Source organism: Hippopotamus amphibius, chromosome 4, assembly GCF_030028045.1.
Source record: "Hippopotamus amphibius kiboko isolate mHipAmp2 chromosome 4, mHipAmp2.hap2, whole genome shotgun sequence".
Taxonomy (NCBI): domain Eukaryota; kingdom Metazoa; phylum Chordata; class Mammalia; order Artiodactyla; family Hippopotamidae; genus Hippopotamus; species Hippopotamus amphibius.
In genome coordinates, this window is record NC_080189.1 from 3,889,472 (window position 1) to 3,907,292 (window position 17,821).

A 17,821-nucleotide genomic window follows, 5' to 3' on the forward strand; every position below is an offset into this window, starting at 1 on the left:
TGTAGTCATTCTGTTAGGGGAACCACTGATCGAAACCGCCCGCCCTGGCCAGGCCCGATCGTAACAGGAGGTCCTGGTAAGGAATGCAGATCTAACAAGCCACCACCAACTGGGAGAATTCCGGAAAGGTCAAAAGGAGAGAGGAGACGCCAGTCCATGTGTCCTACCAACCTCCCAGAATCCTCCTTGCTGGAATCCACCTTGGCTGAGCGGTTGCGTGTACCACCAGGAAGGACCCTGAGTCAGAATGATTGGCCAGAGACAACCCTGAAACCAACCCCATCACCATAAATCCCAAGACTGCGAGCTACGTGGAGAACAGTCCTCCTGGGTTCCCTCACCCCCTGCTCTCCGCCCGGGCGCCCCTTCCCAACACAGTCTCCTGCTGTGTCAGCACGTGTGTCTCCTCGGACAGTTCATTTCCTAGTGTTAGATGAGAGCCCTCCTCCGGCCCTGGAAGGGGTCCCCTTCCTGCAACAATTCCAGTTGATCCCAGCAGCAATGTGACATGAGTCTCAAGAGGATGGTTCTTCACAAGCATCACCTGACCTACTTGTGTGTGAGCCCCTCCTCACCCTCCTCTGCTTTGCTAAACGCAGACAGTTCCCCTTTCTAGCTACTGCAGTGACCACTCCCCACAGATTCCTTAGCCTCTCCACAATCTGGGAGAAAAGGGTCCGCAGAGACCCTGGCATGCACTGCTCAGCTCTTCCTATTCCCTTAAACTCACACTGAATCCATTTGTCAAGGAACTAATCTCCAGGAAAATTCCACTGCTCCTATATTTGCTGGGTGGTCCTGAAACATTTCGAAGCACTTTGACTATTTTGAATCCCAGAGAAGCTTCGGGAATGCATTAGCTGTCCTTAGCACTGTTAATGTAACAGGGGATTTTAAAATTTGCATAAGAGCATTTTAACATTATCTCCTTTATATGTATTGAAGAAGGAAAAAAGCCTTTGTGGTAGGCTGTAGAATAAAGTCTTATCTGCAGTAATTAACATTTCCTAGATGTCTGAGGAGATGAATCATTTAAAATAATCATGGCCAAAAATAAACTTTAGCGAAAAGTGGGAAAACACCCAATTCTTCCTTAATGGCAAAACTCAAAAAATGAAAGTCATCTTCTGAGCTTAATTCTACCCCTGTCAGTGCCCCATCAGGAATCAGTTTTAAAATGAAATGGTTACTCTAAGACAATAAAGTTATTTTGAGTTCATAACTCACAGACCTGCTTGCTATCATAAAGCATGCCACTTGACAAGGCTGAAAAGAAAAAAAATAAGACATGACATCTTCAGAATGTAGCGGTGTAAGGGCAAAATAAGGGGCTTAATTCTCCCTGTGGCAAATAAGGGAAGAGACATTGCCCCCCGCCCAGTTTTTTTCAAAACTTCTTCCTCTGTTCTTTTAAAATCTTGTTTGTAAATCTCTTTGAAAGTTAAGTAAGCCTCTCGCAACTCAGCAATGGTTCCTCAAGGCCCCTGGGAGCCATCCCTGAAAAGTAATCAGCAAGGATAAACATGCCCTTTCCGGTTTCCTGGGCAGAGATGGGCCAGACTCCTCACCAGACTCCACGCTGCAAAAGTATCTGACACAACTGTTTAGACCCACTTAGCTCTACAGAAGGGGGAGGTTCCTGTCTGCCTTTGCAGTACACTTTAATGCTTATTCAATAATAAAACTGGCTTCTTTCTCTTCTGACTTTGTGGTGAGATACTCTGGGTTGGGAGGAGATTTTGTTTTTAATTATATTCCCCATCAGGGGTATGGACAGATAACAGGCCCTGCTACCCGTGGGTGAGGCAGGCTTTCCAATGCCCGCCAGCAAATGGCAATTTGGAGCACAGTCCGCTTGGGACCAAGAGCCCGTGGGCAACCTCTCTTCACTGGTTCTCTAAGAGATAAGCACAGAAACGGAGAGCCTGTCATCTAGAAAGCTTTATAGCGATTTGACAGGTAATATTTTTTTTTCTTTAAGAACTTTTATTGAGATACAATTGACATACAATAAACTGCATATATTTAAAGTGTACAACTTGATATTTTTTATTGTAACGTATATATGGCAATCCCAATCTCCCAATCCATCCCCCACCCCACCCCCACCCCCCACCCGCTTTCCCCACTTGGTGTCCATGTGCTTGTTCTCCACATCTGTGTCTCTATTTCTGCCTTGCAAACCAGTTGATTTGTACCATTTTTCTATAGTCCACATATATGTGTTAATATACCATATTTGTTTTTCTCTTTCTGACTCACATCACTCTGTATGACAGTCTCTAGGTCCATCCATGTCTCTACAAATGTCCCAGTTTCATTCCTTTTTACAGCTGAGTAATATTCCATTGTATATATGTACCACATCCTCTTTATCCATTCCTCTTTTGATGGACATTTAGGTTGCTTCCATGTCCTGGCTATTGTAAATAGTGCTGCAGTGAACATTGGAGTGCATGTGTCTTTTTGAATTATGGTGTTCTCTGGGTATATGCCCAGTAGTGGGGTTGCTGGGTCATATGGTAACTCTATTTTTAGTTTTTCAAGGGACCTCCATGCTGTTCTCCATAGTGGCTGTATCAATCTATGACAGGTAATTTTAGATCTTTGGATCTAATAACACAAACTCTGGGTTTGTACTTTTTATATCATTTTTTTGAATTATTTCATTGTGATTGCATTTTAGAAAAGTACTTAAATGGCACTTCACCCCAGAAAGCTGGAGAACAGGTAAATTCAGAACTAAATTTTATCATGCACCCGAACCACAGACCTGACTCCAGGTGCTTGTAGAACGGACTTGTGTTTAAGTATTTCTTTAAGAAAATCATGCCTCCCATTTGTACGTAAGCCGTGTTCTCCTTTGCACAGCCGAATATTTGCAATTATGTTCTATGTTGGAATTTCTGCTGCAAAACAATAAAATCAGGACACAGAAAAAAAAAAAGTACAGACGCTGACCCCACCCTCGGAGTTTCCAATTGGGTAGGTCTGGGTGAGCACAAGAATTTGCATTTCAGAAGCTCCCAGGTGAAGCTGACCCAGGCGCCACACTTTGAGAACCACTCTCCCGCACGACCTTCAAAGCAATGTGAACAAAGAACAAAGAGCACTGAGTTCAGCACCCAGTTTCACAGGGTTAGGTCCTCACCCCCTGCAGTGCTGACTGACAGTGCACCTGGAGAGGAATTCAGGACGAAAACCAGATGCGCTACGTGTGCTGTGGACCTGCAGGCCCTTAATCAGTGAGATGCACATCCCAGGAAGAATTCCAGGGACCCCAGATTCCTGTGTCTTCTCATACCTAGAAAAGCACTAAGATCATTAACTTGAGATCTCTGTTCTTTGTGAGTAGCAGTAATCTCTCACCAAGATGTATACTTCACAGCATGTATTTCTTACCAAATACAATACAGTTATATCACATAAACTGCCTTCCTCCCCTCCTCTTCGGAACAGTTTCCTCAGAGCTACTGAGAGGCTGTCTCCCAGCCACAGTTCTCAGCAAGTCTCTGAATAAAACTTAACCTCCCAACTCTTGTGGCTTTTGTTTTTCCTCAAGTTGACAATAGTGATGACTGGTTCATCTTCAGAAACCAAACTGGGAGTCTACATCAGGTTAATCCCTGCATTCATTTCAGGTTACAATGGACGGTCTTAAAATATCACAATGAGAAGGATGCAAAGTTCAGCTTCCTAAGTATCTGTACACAAGTGAGCACACACGCACCAGTGCACACGCGCACGCACACCACAAGCAGAATCAGTGTGCACTGATGATTTCAACACCCTCAGTTATAATTACTGCTCCAGCACTTTGAGAATAACATCTTTCTTGGGAGCAGAGCAGCAATTGAGAGATCAAATTAGGTTAAACTCTTGTGTTTTGTACAGCAGCTACTTGCAAGCTTCCTGGAGAACTTAAGTGATAGTCAACATTCAAGACCAAAGCAGTGTTGACTGAAAAAATGCACAATCTAAAAGTGGAGAACTATGTTCTATTTGGAGGGCTTTCTGAGGACTTCAAGCCAAGGATGGCTCTGAGGGACTGCTCCAAAGAAGTCAGGGAGGAGCCAGGGTCTGTAGGTGGTTTTGAAACTGATAAATGGAATATTTATAAGTGGAATATTTCCTGCCATACTAATAGACAAAGGATGTCACCATCATCAAGAATTGCAGCCCTCGCTGAAAAGAACACCTGCTATCAGACTGCAGCTACTCCCTGAGGTGAGCCCTGAGGACACTCAGGGTGTGAACATCCTGGCCCCAGGTAGCTGAGATGCAGAGCAAAGGACTGATTTCAGTGAGCCCAGACTCTTGCATCTTCCCATACATAGAGAAGCGCTAAATTCCTTAACTTGAGATGTCTGGTTTCCTTTAATTAACATTAATCTCTTGACATTCCTAACTACCTGTCCTTTGTTGCAAAACTCCTATATATCCTGGCTCCTTCCCTCGCCTCCTTGGAGCAATTTCTCAGAGCTCTCTGAGATGCTGCCTCCTGGGCTGCCATCCTCATTTTGCCCCAAATAAAACTTAACTCTCAAGTCTCACATTATGTATATATATTTTTAAGTCAACACAACAAAGACCAGGGAGTCAGAACATCAAACGATAACTGTTAGTTAAAGAAAACCAGACATTTCAAGTTAAGGAATAAAGTGCTTTTCTGTGAATGGGAAGACGCAAGTCTGGACTCATTGAAATCATGCCTTTGATATGCCCCTTTGCTGTCTGGGGCCAGTATCCTGTTCTTTCCCATCCTAAGTCCCCCCAGGGTGGGGGTGGGAGGGATGCAGTGGCTGAGGGCTGGGCAGTGGGCAGCCTGTGTGTCTCCCTCTTGAGTCCCCTCAGGGCTCGCCTTCTGGGATGTAGGATGGCCTGACGGCCACGGCATCCTTTGTTGGCTAGGCTGGCAGCAACGTTCTCCATTCACAGCAGATCAGGTTTTCAAGCAAGTCTCCATAAAACAGCAGCACCTGTCACCTAGTCTGGGCACAGTGACCAACTCAGCTTCCTCTTCTTTTCAGAAATCAGTACCTCTTTGGTCATTCCCCTTCAGGAGGCTTATTAACCCAAACTTATATTTTCAGAGGAATAATTCAGGAGAAAACCAAACAAGCAAACCAACAGACAAAAGGGGGCTAAGAGAGAAGCCCCATCCCATTTCTTGGTCAGCCCACACCTGGCTGTCCTTAGTGTCAAGGGATTCTTTCTTTTAGGCTGAGATCGTGGTGGGCTGCTAAGGTTGGGGGAACAGTCCTGTCCTAGGAGCAGGGCTCAACGCCCTCAGGCTGGGTGCGCAATTCCCATGGGACAATAGAGATGGCACCTCAGGGTCTCAAGGGAAGATGTAAACTTGGTTCTGGGGAAACAGACACAGCGGCGGCAGCAGCGGCCGCAGGAGAGGACATTTCCTCCCATCCACCTCTGAACTTCTGTGCAGCTGTAATTCTGAACATTAATGGAAGCCCAGTGCCTGTTTCCATCTCCCTCCTTCTCTAGTAATGAGTCAGCAGCAAGATTTCATAAAGGTTGCTGTTCATGATGCAAAAATCACTTCAGGAGAGTGAGGGTATCTGAGTGAAACGTACATACAAGTCAGCAAAGCCCAAAATCTGCTCATGCCGTCAGAGGTGAGTTGCACTTAGATGGCATATAAATCAGGCAAGACCTTTGATTCCAGTAGAAATAAAGGTGTTTTTCATCACTTGTGCTTTTGAAACAGAGCAGGACCCTGTGGGGCTCCTCGGGGCAAAGGCCTTTCTGTGTCCCCTGTTTCTTGATTACAGGAAATGGGCTTCATGCAGCCTCCAGGACCTTCCCTGAGTTCCAAAGGGCAGGTTCACACCGTAGCTAATCAGGGAAGGGAGGGGATGCGGATACAAGGGAGGAACAGTCAAGAGACAATAGTGCAGCTTGGGGAGGGTCCTGGTTCCCCCTCAAGGGATACACAACAGTATCAAGGGATACAAAACAGTATCTTTGAGCTGTTTTGCAGATACTGAAACCCCCACATGGAGGGAGAAGTTAACTCTATGCTGCCCACAGGCATGTAGACCCCAGACTGGTTGGAACCAGAAGGTTGATGATGCTGACTCCCGATGACCTCACCACCAACCAATCAGAAGAAGGCCCACGAGCTGACCACGCCCTCTTCGAACCATGACTATAAAACTCCTCCAGGTCGGGACACACGGTTTTGAGGGCATTAGCCCACTGTGGCCCCCTTTGCCTGGCAAAGGAATAAAGGTGTTCTTTTGTCCTTCACCCCAAACTCTGTCTCCGAGATTTAATCTGATGTTGGGGCACAGTGGCCGGATTGGGCTTCATTTTTTCATGGCCCGTTTGGCTGTCGACATTGCTCTTTTTGGAAGCCCTCTGATGCCCACAACTGAGGATGGTTCCTCCCCAGGGTCAGTGGTCCCCAAAGGGTCTGTTAGTATTTTCCAGCCTATCTCACCTCTGGATAGATCCGTCCTATTTTCTAGTCTCCCTGGCTTCTTACCCTCCAGCTGTTGCCTTGGCGATTCCTTTCCCTCACGGTTCCTGACCCGCCTCCAGCCACACAGTCAGCTTCTGTCATTCCCTGGCATCTCCCACGGGACAGCCCTGAGAGTTACCTTCGCACATGGGACTCACCTCACAGACAAAGGGATACTGAACATCATGGCCCCTTGACCTCTAAGGGCTACGGTTGGTTTTCCTCCACAGGAAAAAGGAGTCTATGTCCACCATATGGGGACGATCCATTCACCCAGTCGCTGCAAAATACATTTTGAGATCTGTCTCTACGCCTTGTGAGACACAACACAGGTACAGAAAATGGGTCCAATATCAGTGTCAGACACAGAAAGAATTATTACACAGCAGCCTGTGTAATCTCTGGTCAAGCATGAGAATCCTCCGCACACTTTAAAATCCCCGAATTTCTCCCGGCCATAACCCCACCCCCACCAACCATAGGCAATGGCTCTGTGATTTGCATGGTCAGAATTCCCTTCATTTTTCTAAAAATGCTATCCCATCCATCAGGAATTCCATGTCAGCGTCCCCTCACAGGGCATTTTATCTTTACCTTTCAAGAAGTTTATACAAACATAACCATACAGCATGTATTCTTTCAGGCCTGGCTGCTTCTGCTCAGCAGCGTGTTGGCCAAAGTCCCTGTGTTTCTGAGCTCGTGTCCCTCGTTTCTGCCTCTGTCTGGTACCCCACTGTATCAACACACGTATGGAGTTCTGCATCCTACCAGCGATGGGGATTTGACCGGCTTCCAGTTTGAGGCTAGTACAAGCATTCCTGCCATTAGCATTCTTGTACCTGTCCCTGGGCACACACCTGCAGGGACTTCTTCCAGGTACACGCCTGGGAGTCACGGGGCATGTAGGTCACCCACATGCAGCTAATGTGAAATCATTTACACAGTTTCAGGTGTGCCCCCCCACCTGTGTGTAGGGTTCCCAGTGTTCCACATCTGCCAACATTTAGTGTTATACATCTTTAATAAATATTAACTTTTCGTCGGGTGTTTTCTCACTGCGATTTTGATTTGCCTTCCCCGGTTATGCTTTTCCCTCCCTTACTAGAAGGTCCTAGGGCAGATAAGCTCTCAACAGGGTCTAATATGTTTCTCAAGGGAACAGAAAGGTGAATGCTAATTTGTTGGAGTTTCTTGTTTCCAGGTGATACTGAGCTGCTTCTTACACATCAAACAGCGAGCGAGAGATCTGAGGAGGTGTCGCCTTCTATCAGCTAGACCGAAATAATCCTTGCTTTGCAAAGGCCTCATTATTGCCGTAAAGTTTTGCAGGGATTGCTTCTCTCTTTTCTGTAAGCAAGCCCAAGCCAGCAGTGAATGTCACCACTTTCTGTCCAGAAGTCTTAGCCTTCTCCTCTCCAGAGATTTTCATAAAAGATGGTGCTTCATTCTGAAAAGAGCAGCGGTGCTGTGCACACCTGAATTTAATCAGAGCTCTGGAACTTAGTTTTAAACAGGTGAAAAATCAACAACAGCAATAAAATAGGGAGAGACTCGGGGAAGCTGAGAAATGGGAAAAGACAGCAACGGACAGATGGAAAGAAGGGATCTCTAACGGTTAAATTCCTAGTCACCCCGATCAAATGTAAATAAATGGAAGGACATGTTTTTCCTAGAAAAGGGACCGCAAAGGAGATGTCAGATGAAAGGTCAGATTGTCGCTCAGAGCAGGGATTAGACTAACTTTCCGGGGTTCAAAGGCTTTGAGCTGGGACTGCAGGAAATTCCCTGAAGGCAGGTTTCACCTGAACAGAAGAAACCCTATTGTAGCAAATAGAACTTGGCAACAATGGCCAGAGTTTCCAGTTCCTGAATGGGTTCCAGAAAGGGCTAGCAATCCTACAGGGACAGAGCATTAGAAGAGATCTTGTTCTAGATGGTTTCTAGGTTCCCTTCCAACTTTCAGGCTCTATACTTCCTTCCAGTTTTGGCTGGAAAGAAGAGGATTTTTTAAAGAATATGCAGTGGGCGGCAAAGACCCTGGCCCGGGAGCGGGGAGCAGCTGAACAATCTCTCCCAGTCTCGGCAATTTCAACCATAAAAAGGAAATGATATTCGTCCTGTCCACACAATGGGTTGTTCTAATATCATTAACGGGTGTGTGCAAAGTTACTTTCTAATCTCTAAAGGTGCTATGCAAACTGTAAGGTATTAGTATAATTAGGCTTGAAATGAAAGAGTGGGATCTTAAAAATATATGCGCAATTTACTGAGTCACAGGAAGAAGAACAGCCAAAAAATCCTATTATGGAAAGTTTGTCAGGATTTGATTTGGTCTGATAAACAGAAATTTCTGAGAAACTAGTATTTAAACAGAAAATCCTTGGTTTTCTGTTATAAATAATTATATTTTTTATAAAATGTGTTCATTTTTTTTTTTTTTTTTTTTTTTGCCTGAGGATAGAGCATCTAGTCCCTAGTTGAAGCCTTTTGTAAGAAAGGGAATTTTGGCTTGAAGAGCATTAACTCTCATTTTCCGCAATGTAGAACAAGAAGGTATAGAAAACAGGCAATGTATATGGAGTCAAGGATAGACCTAGAAGTTGCTTTTTAGCCTCAAGTGTTGGAAACATAGAAGACTGTTAGTCTAGTTGACTCAAGTTCATAGTTGGGTTCCCATTAGTACAGGTTTTACCCCATGTTGTTTATATACAACCAAAATCACAAAAAGAGAAAAGACAAATGTGAGACAATATTTGCATTACGATGTGACCGACCAAAGCTTCATTTCCAAAATATACAAACAGCTCACCCAACTCAACAACAACCACAAAAAAGAAAAAAATCCCCAAACCCCAAAAACCCAAACGACCCAACATCACAAAAAGAAAATCATTTGAAATAAAACTGTATGTTGCCTAATACGGTCTGGGAAAAAAGAGAGGAAAAATCTTATTTTTCAAATACCATTATCATGAAGAAAAGCGATCAGCCCTAGTTCCTCCCCATGGCGAGAGCCAACCACAGCTAGTACATCAACAACCAGGTCTCATGGCTGGTCTCCCGCCAGCAATTCCTTTTTATTGTCACCAATGAGTAACACCAGCCGGGAAACCAGAACACCCTTGGCACCAGGATAATTGCAGCGTGGTTGCTTTCCCTTCATAGCTAAGAAAGTCAAGCTACCAAGGTGACCGTGCCCACAGGGCTCCCATTCAACAAGTCTGCACTCTGCTCACCAGTGTGTGAGCACTTACACCTGGGAAGCATGTGTATCACACATGTGGGCACAGACCTCCACGCGTGGGCATACACGCAGTTCTGCTTGAGTCATCAACTTGTGGAATGATTGCCCTTGACTTTGACTTATTGGTGTATAAATTTATGACATCTATTTTCTTGGCCTATAAACGGTGACAGTGCAAGACAGACTGGTGAGCTGGGAGATGCCATAGAAGTCAGTGCAGAGGCGATTATTTGCCAACAAAATATTGGTTCTGGCACGAAGGTTACTCCTCAAGCACGTTGTGAGGTCAGGATGGAAGAGACAAGGCTACCTCGGACGGGGACAGAGTTGAAAGAGACCTCAGGAATAATCATCTTTTCAAATTCCCTGAGGAAAGAGTGGTCCAGGAAGCTGCCTGCAGAGGCCACTAAGACAGCTGGTGGCAAATTCCAGAATTTCTCCTGCTGTTCCAGAAACTACGTTCTCTCTTTGACCCTCCTTGTTCTGCTTGCTCCGTCGGTTTAAAATAGATTTTTAGGTGGATCACAAATAATAGAGTATCTTATAATCAAAAGGATCGCTCACCTCTGGGCGTGAAGAAAAAGGAGAGGACAGTGGACTTTCTGCCTGTGACTCTCCCGTGTGCCCTCCCAGCCCGTAACCAGGGGGAGAGCTTTGTACCAGAGACGCAGCAGCGCTGAGCTCCGCCCATGACTCCTCTTCTCTTCTCTCCTCCACCCCCGTGTGAGTGCTCTTCTCTCCCCTTATTCCAGGCTCTCTTCCTGTCTTTCCAGACGTTCTGCTTCCTCCACCACCTGGGAAACCAGACTGGACTGTGCCTTTCCACAAACCGAGAGGGCTTCTTATAAATGGTAGCATTTTTCCTTAGGCTCTGATGACAGTGTGTATTTACACACTCGCTTCTAATCCAGTGGTTTCCATCTTAGCTGCACAACAGAACCACTACTAAGCTTTTTAACACCCAGGCTGCAACCTAGAGTGACTGTATCAGAATGTGTGTGCATACACGTGCATGTGTGGTGTGTTGGGGCATGTGTGCACACGTGTACACGTGTGTTGGGTGTGGGTATCGCGTACATGTGTGTTGAGGTGTGTGTATGCATGTGTGTGTGTGTGTGTTGAGGGTGAGGTGTGACCAGCCTGGAGCTACCCTTCAGCAGTTAAGAAAGTCTCTCTGGTGATCTAAACAGGCAGCAAGGCTGGGAACCTTTGCCCTCAACCGACCAACTCAACTCCGCCCGCTCATAGGACCACCTGAAGCCTCAGGATTTTTCCAGACCGCCCTAATGACTGTGTCGTCCAGCTATGGCTGAGACCCACTGCCCTGCGTGGACTTCCAGACCTTCCACATCTTGAATGGAACACTTTCCCCATCCTCACCAGAGCCACAGGGATACAGGGGGATTCTGAGCGGTTCTGTCCAGCACTGACCTCTCAGCTCAGCCTGTGCACTTGTCCTACAAGGTCTGGGATGTGCTCTTTCTTGAGTTCAAATCTGTGGTCCCATTAATCCAATAGAACTGCCTCCCATAACCAAAGGAGGACACAAAAGTCTCCTCCTCATTGAACTTACTTTAAAGCAATACAGGGGAAAGACCACAATGGCCTGGGTTCAATCTATTTACCTCCCCAAATAAAAGGGGTGCCGAGGCAGTAGCTAGTGAACTGTGATGTTGTGATTTATAACAAATACACAGTTTGGTCTGCAGCCACAGTTCCCAGCTTCCTAAGCCTGGGGATGTCTAGTGCGGTAAGAGCGACACAGCATCTTCTCTCATAATATTCGGTCTTTTGTCCTGAAATTGCTATAGAGCCTTAAAGTGAGGTGAGTATCTCGTTCATAACACACCCCTTTAAACAACAGCTGACTTCCTGTTAAGGAGGTGACCTTAGGAAATCCCCTAAGGATGGGGCTGGCTTCCAGGAGAACCAACCATGATTAGAGGGTTGGAACTCTCATTCACACCCTCTGGTCTCTGGGGAGGAGAGAGAAGCTAGAGATTGAATCAGTGGTTGATGGCCAATGATGTCATCAAACCTGCCTATATAATGGAGCCTCCACAAAAACCCCAAAGGATGGGGTGTGGAGGGCTTCCGGGTTGATGGATCAGGACACCTCAGGGGTGGCACCCCGAACTCCCCAGGGCCACAAGCTCCTGTGTTTGGGACCCTTCCAGACCTGGCCCTGTGTATCTCTTCATATGACCCTTCATTTGTATTTTAACATCCTTTGTCATAAACCAGTCATCTGGTAAGTAAACTGGTTTCCTGAGTCTGTGAGTCTTTCCAGCAAATTAATGGAACCCAAGGAGGTGGGGTCCTGCGACCCTCTGATCTCTAGCCGACCTGTCAGAAGCACAGAAGCACCTGGACTGGAGGTTGGCGTCTGAAGTGGGGGCAGCCTTGTGCCTGAGCCCTGCACCTGTGGGATCGCATGCTCTCCCCAGACAGACGGGGCTGGAACTGAGCTGAACTGTAGGACACCCAGCTGGTGTCAGACGACTCCCTAGCGGTCTTGGAGAAAAACCACATATGGTGACCCTTAAAGCTGAGCATAAGCTTCAATTTCATTGTAGTTGTAAATGGAAAACACACTCTCTCTCCTGTTATCTGACACATGAGAACTTGAAGAAGTTCTTGGAAGAAAGAAAAGCACAACTAGGACCATGGAGCTTTCTCACAAAAGCTGTCCATGCTGAGCTGGATGTGAACACCTGATCATCCAGGCATCCACCTGGGACTCCACCTGCAGAGCACCTGCCCACGGGGGAACGAAGATGCTAATGTTTTGGAAATGCACCACATCTCTTAAGAATAATGCGGGGAGTTCAAAATCTAAATAAGCAACCAGGACAGATGAGAGAAGGGAGGGAAATCACCGAGGCACGGGAAAAGGCCCACTTAGGGAGTTTACCCGTCCCCACAGGAAGACCCAGCCATCCATCAACTGGAGACCTGCACGGCCCCTGGCAAGCAGGACGGCCCTCCCTATGCTCTACGGTTCCACTCAAGACATTTTATAAAAGACCCTGAGCTGACCATCCCTTTCTGGGTTTAGGAACTTCTTCTGGAAACCTTAGCACCTTTGTATATCTTTTACCGGAAGTTCGTGTGTAAAGCCTTCCCAATCCTGTAAGTCCTGTAAGAGGGGTGTGTCGGATGGCACAGGCGTCACCCTTTTTTCTGCGCAGGTGGGATTAATCAATATTACGAGAGGAGTCTGGTGACGGGGTTCATGATTTTGTGAAAGGACGTCAAACAACTAGGAAGTAGACAAGTCTCTAGGTAGATATCGCACCTCTGAGATGCACCGGGATAACTCTCAAAAACCAGGGACCTCCGAAGTGATTTTTGGAATCCATTTCAAGAAGGCAAATTCCACCAAATATACATGCCCCAAAGCTCATCTTTAGAACCAACACCATGGCTTTTATGCCACCACCACGGTGCCAATCACTATAAGGAAGTGGGGATCAAGCTTCCAATTACCCTCAGACAGAGGAAAAACACTGCATTTCTAAAGGTTGCACCCCTAAAAGTCATCTCACAAGTGTGTGTCCCTGTGCCCCAGGAGGGTCGACAGCATGCGTCTGGGTCCCACACAAGTCCCTATAACTCATTTATAAACCTCAAAGCCTTTCCTCGGCTCACCCCGGGTTATTACAAGCAAGGCATCAACACTGGAAGGTCATCCTGTTTAGTAGAACTGAATCAGCGCACAGTACCCAAAGGGCCTGAAGAGCAGCTCTCACTGTGGGTTCTGCTCCGGGGTTTCACAAGGTGGGAAAAGATCCGAGGCTTGTGGTATCACACAGGTACCCAGTCAGCGACTAGGGCCCTACAATCAGTGGCCACAGGAAAAACATCAGCTTTCCCTACATAAGAAATCCATTCCCAGGCTGCAACTTTCATTTAAAACCAACAGCCATACAGAAAAAACTATTTCAATTTGTTCAACTTCAATCTTTCCAAAATTTACTTGGACACTTAATTATTATTGAGTCTCTTAAGATAGATTCTACACATGTAATTTCTCTTTTATTTTTTATTTTTTTAAGCCTTTTATTGGAATATAATTGCTTTACACTGTTGTGCCAGTTCCTGCTGTACAACAAAGTGAATCAGCTGCATCTACACACATATCCCCACATCCCCTCCCTCCCCGCGACTCCTTCTGCCTTCCCTATCCCACCCCTTTAAGTCATCACCCATCATCGAGTTGATCTCCTGAACAACACTGTGCGATATGGCCCTGGGGCAGGAGCCATGAGGTGGGGACTGTAGCTCTTTCATTGCTGTGAATGAGCTAAATGACGCTTAAACTTATTTGCATCACCGCTTTCTAAAATACAAAATTATAATCTTTACAATATATCTCCCTAGAGTGTTGAGTTCTCTAGATTAGAAAAATATAATTTTTACATGCGATTTGTACACATTTTTGTGTTTGTGACATTTTAATAAAACGTGCCAAATAAAAGTTCTATCACTTAAAAAAAAAAACAAAAAACCAACAGCCAGCAGCCATGAGATTCTCAGGCATCCTTGTGGCTTGCAGACCTCTGACCCTCAGCGTCTATTTTCTGAACCTCCTCTGACACAACTCTGGTCACCTAGGGCCTGGCCATTCTTATTCACCACCATCTGCTTGCAGGGCCACCAGCACACACCAAGGAGGGGAATACTGTCACCTAGGGCATAGGGCAGTCCCCTGGGGACTTTGATTTTTTAACCAACTTTTACTCAGTTTCCAGGAAGCAACCCAATGTCTGGGAAAATCTCACATGGACAGAAAAAGGGAATTGAGCATAAAGTAATATCCTTTGGATGACTGAATTTTCCACTGACCCTAGAACCTACTGCAAGAGGATGTCTCTCAAATAGCCCATTTAACTTAAACAACGGTTAAATAAGTAGGATATCAACATAATCATAAAGGAAGACTTGAAAAAATGCAAGTCATCCCCCCATACGAATTTTTAAATGTAGATTTTATGAAAATACAGTGATTTGAAAAGAACAATTTGTGTTCTGAGAGAGTGGAGAAATCTTGACCCCTTTCTAGGTATATTACATTGCAGATGGAACGTGGCTTAGTTCTCACCATATTAGAAATAAAGTTGACGAACAAGGCTCTCCCCAAGAATGAAAACAGAAGTTGTGAATGGTTCCACCCATGTTATTTCTTTTACTCATTTATTACGCCAAAATGAGACGAGAGTATACCAGGGAGTTTGCCTTGCCTTAATCAGCTGTCATCAGTAATAAACTTCTAAAGCAACACGTGAGGAGTAAAACGTTCACTGAGAATTGAGGAAAATAGATTTTTCAATTAACGATTATGGCACAGTGAAGACAAGCCAGGTGCTACCGTCACAGTTCTTGAGAGCAAGAGACCACAGGTCCAGACCACACGGTCACACATGGGAACTCGAGTGAGTGCAGACTGGAATAAAAAGCAATTTCCGTGCCTGGCTGTAAGGGGACGTGGCACCTCTCCCACCACTCTGGCAGGACCAAGTGTCTCCCTTTTACACATCAAACCTCAGATGTGGAATCCAGAGAGCTCCAAGTGCCCTGCATGGAGATGGAGTCTGGGTCTGTGTCTCTACACGTCCGCTGATGCACGGACACTGCATACCACAGCACCCCTTTCCACAGCAGTCAGATGTGCAGCCTCTCGACTGCCAGTAATCTGAGTAAATCACCCTCATCCTCATCAGGAATGTAAAATATCACCTGAATTCCAATCAAGCTGCGAGTGCAAAGAATTTGCCAGTCATTGACTCCAAGAGAGGCTGTGATTAGCCAGAGTCTTCCAAAACAGCTGATGAAAAATTAGGGCTCAGTAAGTCTCAGAACAACGATTTAAGTATGGCCTGATCACTTGAGTAAAGCTGCGTGGATTTAGCCGGAATATGACATTTCAGAAAAGGTACAGACCCGACTGCAGAGTAATAATTATCAATTTAAGAGCTGATGGAACGTTGAAAAGTTGAGTGCGTCTGGGTCTCATTTTCCTCTTAGGCCAACAAACAGATGAGTCTAAAAACCTAACTGGTGGCTGCAGACGTATCTCGGCTCAGTTCAGCCTGCTCTGATTGCACTTATGAAAAGCAGACACAGAGAAGGGTGTACAGCGGGCTCCCCAGGGAAGAGCCTTATTCACAATTTGAGTGAAAATGAGATCAACATTCCTCTCATTCTTTATTTTCTGCAGTAAATGCAGAGAAGGGGTAGCGGGAGGGAAGATCTTTAAAGTTTTTAATGAAGATGCCACATACAGATGTCGTTATGTCACAACGTACCATCTAAGTTAGAGGAGAAACGCTTACTGGACAACAGATCTAGGTGAAGAAACGATCAAGCGTCCTTATTACCATGAGAAGGAATCTGAATCCTCTCTCTCCCTCAGTCCTACGAGTGCAGGTCTCACCAGCACGTTATGGCTTCATGCAAGAGAGGAATTACGGGTGTGGGTGGGAATTTAATTGGAAAACATTACTCCATACACGTTTCTGCCCTGTTTATACATGAAATTATTCTGAACAACCCAAGGGCTAAAAAGGGAGTGGGAAAATGAGAGACAGAGATGTATTTTCACAATTAGGTAAGCCAGCCGGAGAACCCAGACCTAGGAAGGCTCTGGAATGAGGCGCCTGTCACCTGCGGGGGAGCGGGTTGGGGAGGGGGTTCCTACAAAAGAGTCCCTTCAATAGAGTTACCGCGCTCCTCAGGCCAGAAGTCAAGTTTCAAACCGATGGCGCTCTCTTCTCCCCCAAGCAACAGGTGTCCTGCTGTGGGTGTGGTGAAGCCGGCTGGGTTCAGGTTCCAATCGAATACATGTTTTCATCTCTTGTCTCTTTTTGCTGAAAGCAAGACCTCCAAATGGATCGCTGCCTGGGTTCTCCCAAACACGCCTCTGCTCCCCGCCCCCCATTGTCTGGACCCAACGCACCTCGGAACCAACTCGAGACCCTGCATCTGAAGGTGTTCCTGCATCCCCAGCGGCACCCCCAGGGGCACGCGGCAACCCCCACCTCCCCACGCCTCCTTCACAGCGAAGTCCCGGCGGGCGAGTGATGTGAAAGCAGAGCCCCTCCTCCCACGATCCCACAGCAACCCCGAAAGGGTTACAGCATCCGCCACACAGCCACGCTCAGGCACACAGTTTCCAGAGAACAAGATGGCAACCTCCTCCTCCTCGCCTGGAGGGTCCAGCGCGCGGACCCCCGCGGCCCGAGCCGGGGCCCGGGATGCGCACGGCAGGAGCGCCAGAGCGGCGCGGTCCCCGGGCGCGGGCGGGGGTCGGCGGGGGACGCGGGACGCCGGGGTCCTCGAGTTAGCAAAGTTGTCAAGGCGCAGATGCCCCTCAGCCTGCCTCCCCGAGCCTCCCAGCGACCCGAGGTCCCCGGCGGCGCACAGCTGCTCCTCGGGGGACGGTGTGCCGTTATTACGCTGGCTGGCACCGTCGGCCTGGCGGGGGAGTCAACGCTGTCACACCCGGGAGCGGGGCCCCGCCCGGCCGGCGGCCGCGGCGGCAGCAGCCGGAGCAGAGCCACGGGCGCCCGCCTCGAGGGAGCCACAGGCTTTGCGGACCCCAACAGGTCCCGGGCTCGGGGACTCGCAGCCCCGAGGCCCGCGCGCGCATCCGGGCCCGGCGGTCCTCCGCTGGCCTCGGCGACCTCGCTCTCCCCCGGGGGTCCGCCGGGAACTGGGACAGACGCGCGGCCGGCGGGGGCTGGTCCGCCGCCCCCTCCCCACCTCGCGCACCCCGCCCCTCGCCCGAGACACCGAGCCACCTGCCCAAAGCACAGGGACCCGGAGCCGCAAAGTTGCAACGTGCAAACAAACGCTCCATCCTCCGCACCCAGGGGGCCGCCGCTGAGGGGGTTCGGTGGGAAGCGGTAGCGGCGGCGCCGCGCTCCGCACGGGGGTCGCGGTCATTCCCGGGGGTCGGGGCTCGCGCCCCATCACCGGTGCTCCCGGCCCCCGCGCGCCTCGCCCGCCAGCACTCACCATCACATTCCCTTGCATTTTAGCCGTCTTAATCATCGCCTTTTCCTTCATTTTGCCCCAAGTCCGAACCCGAC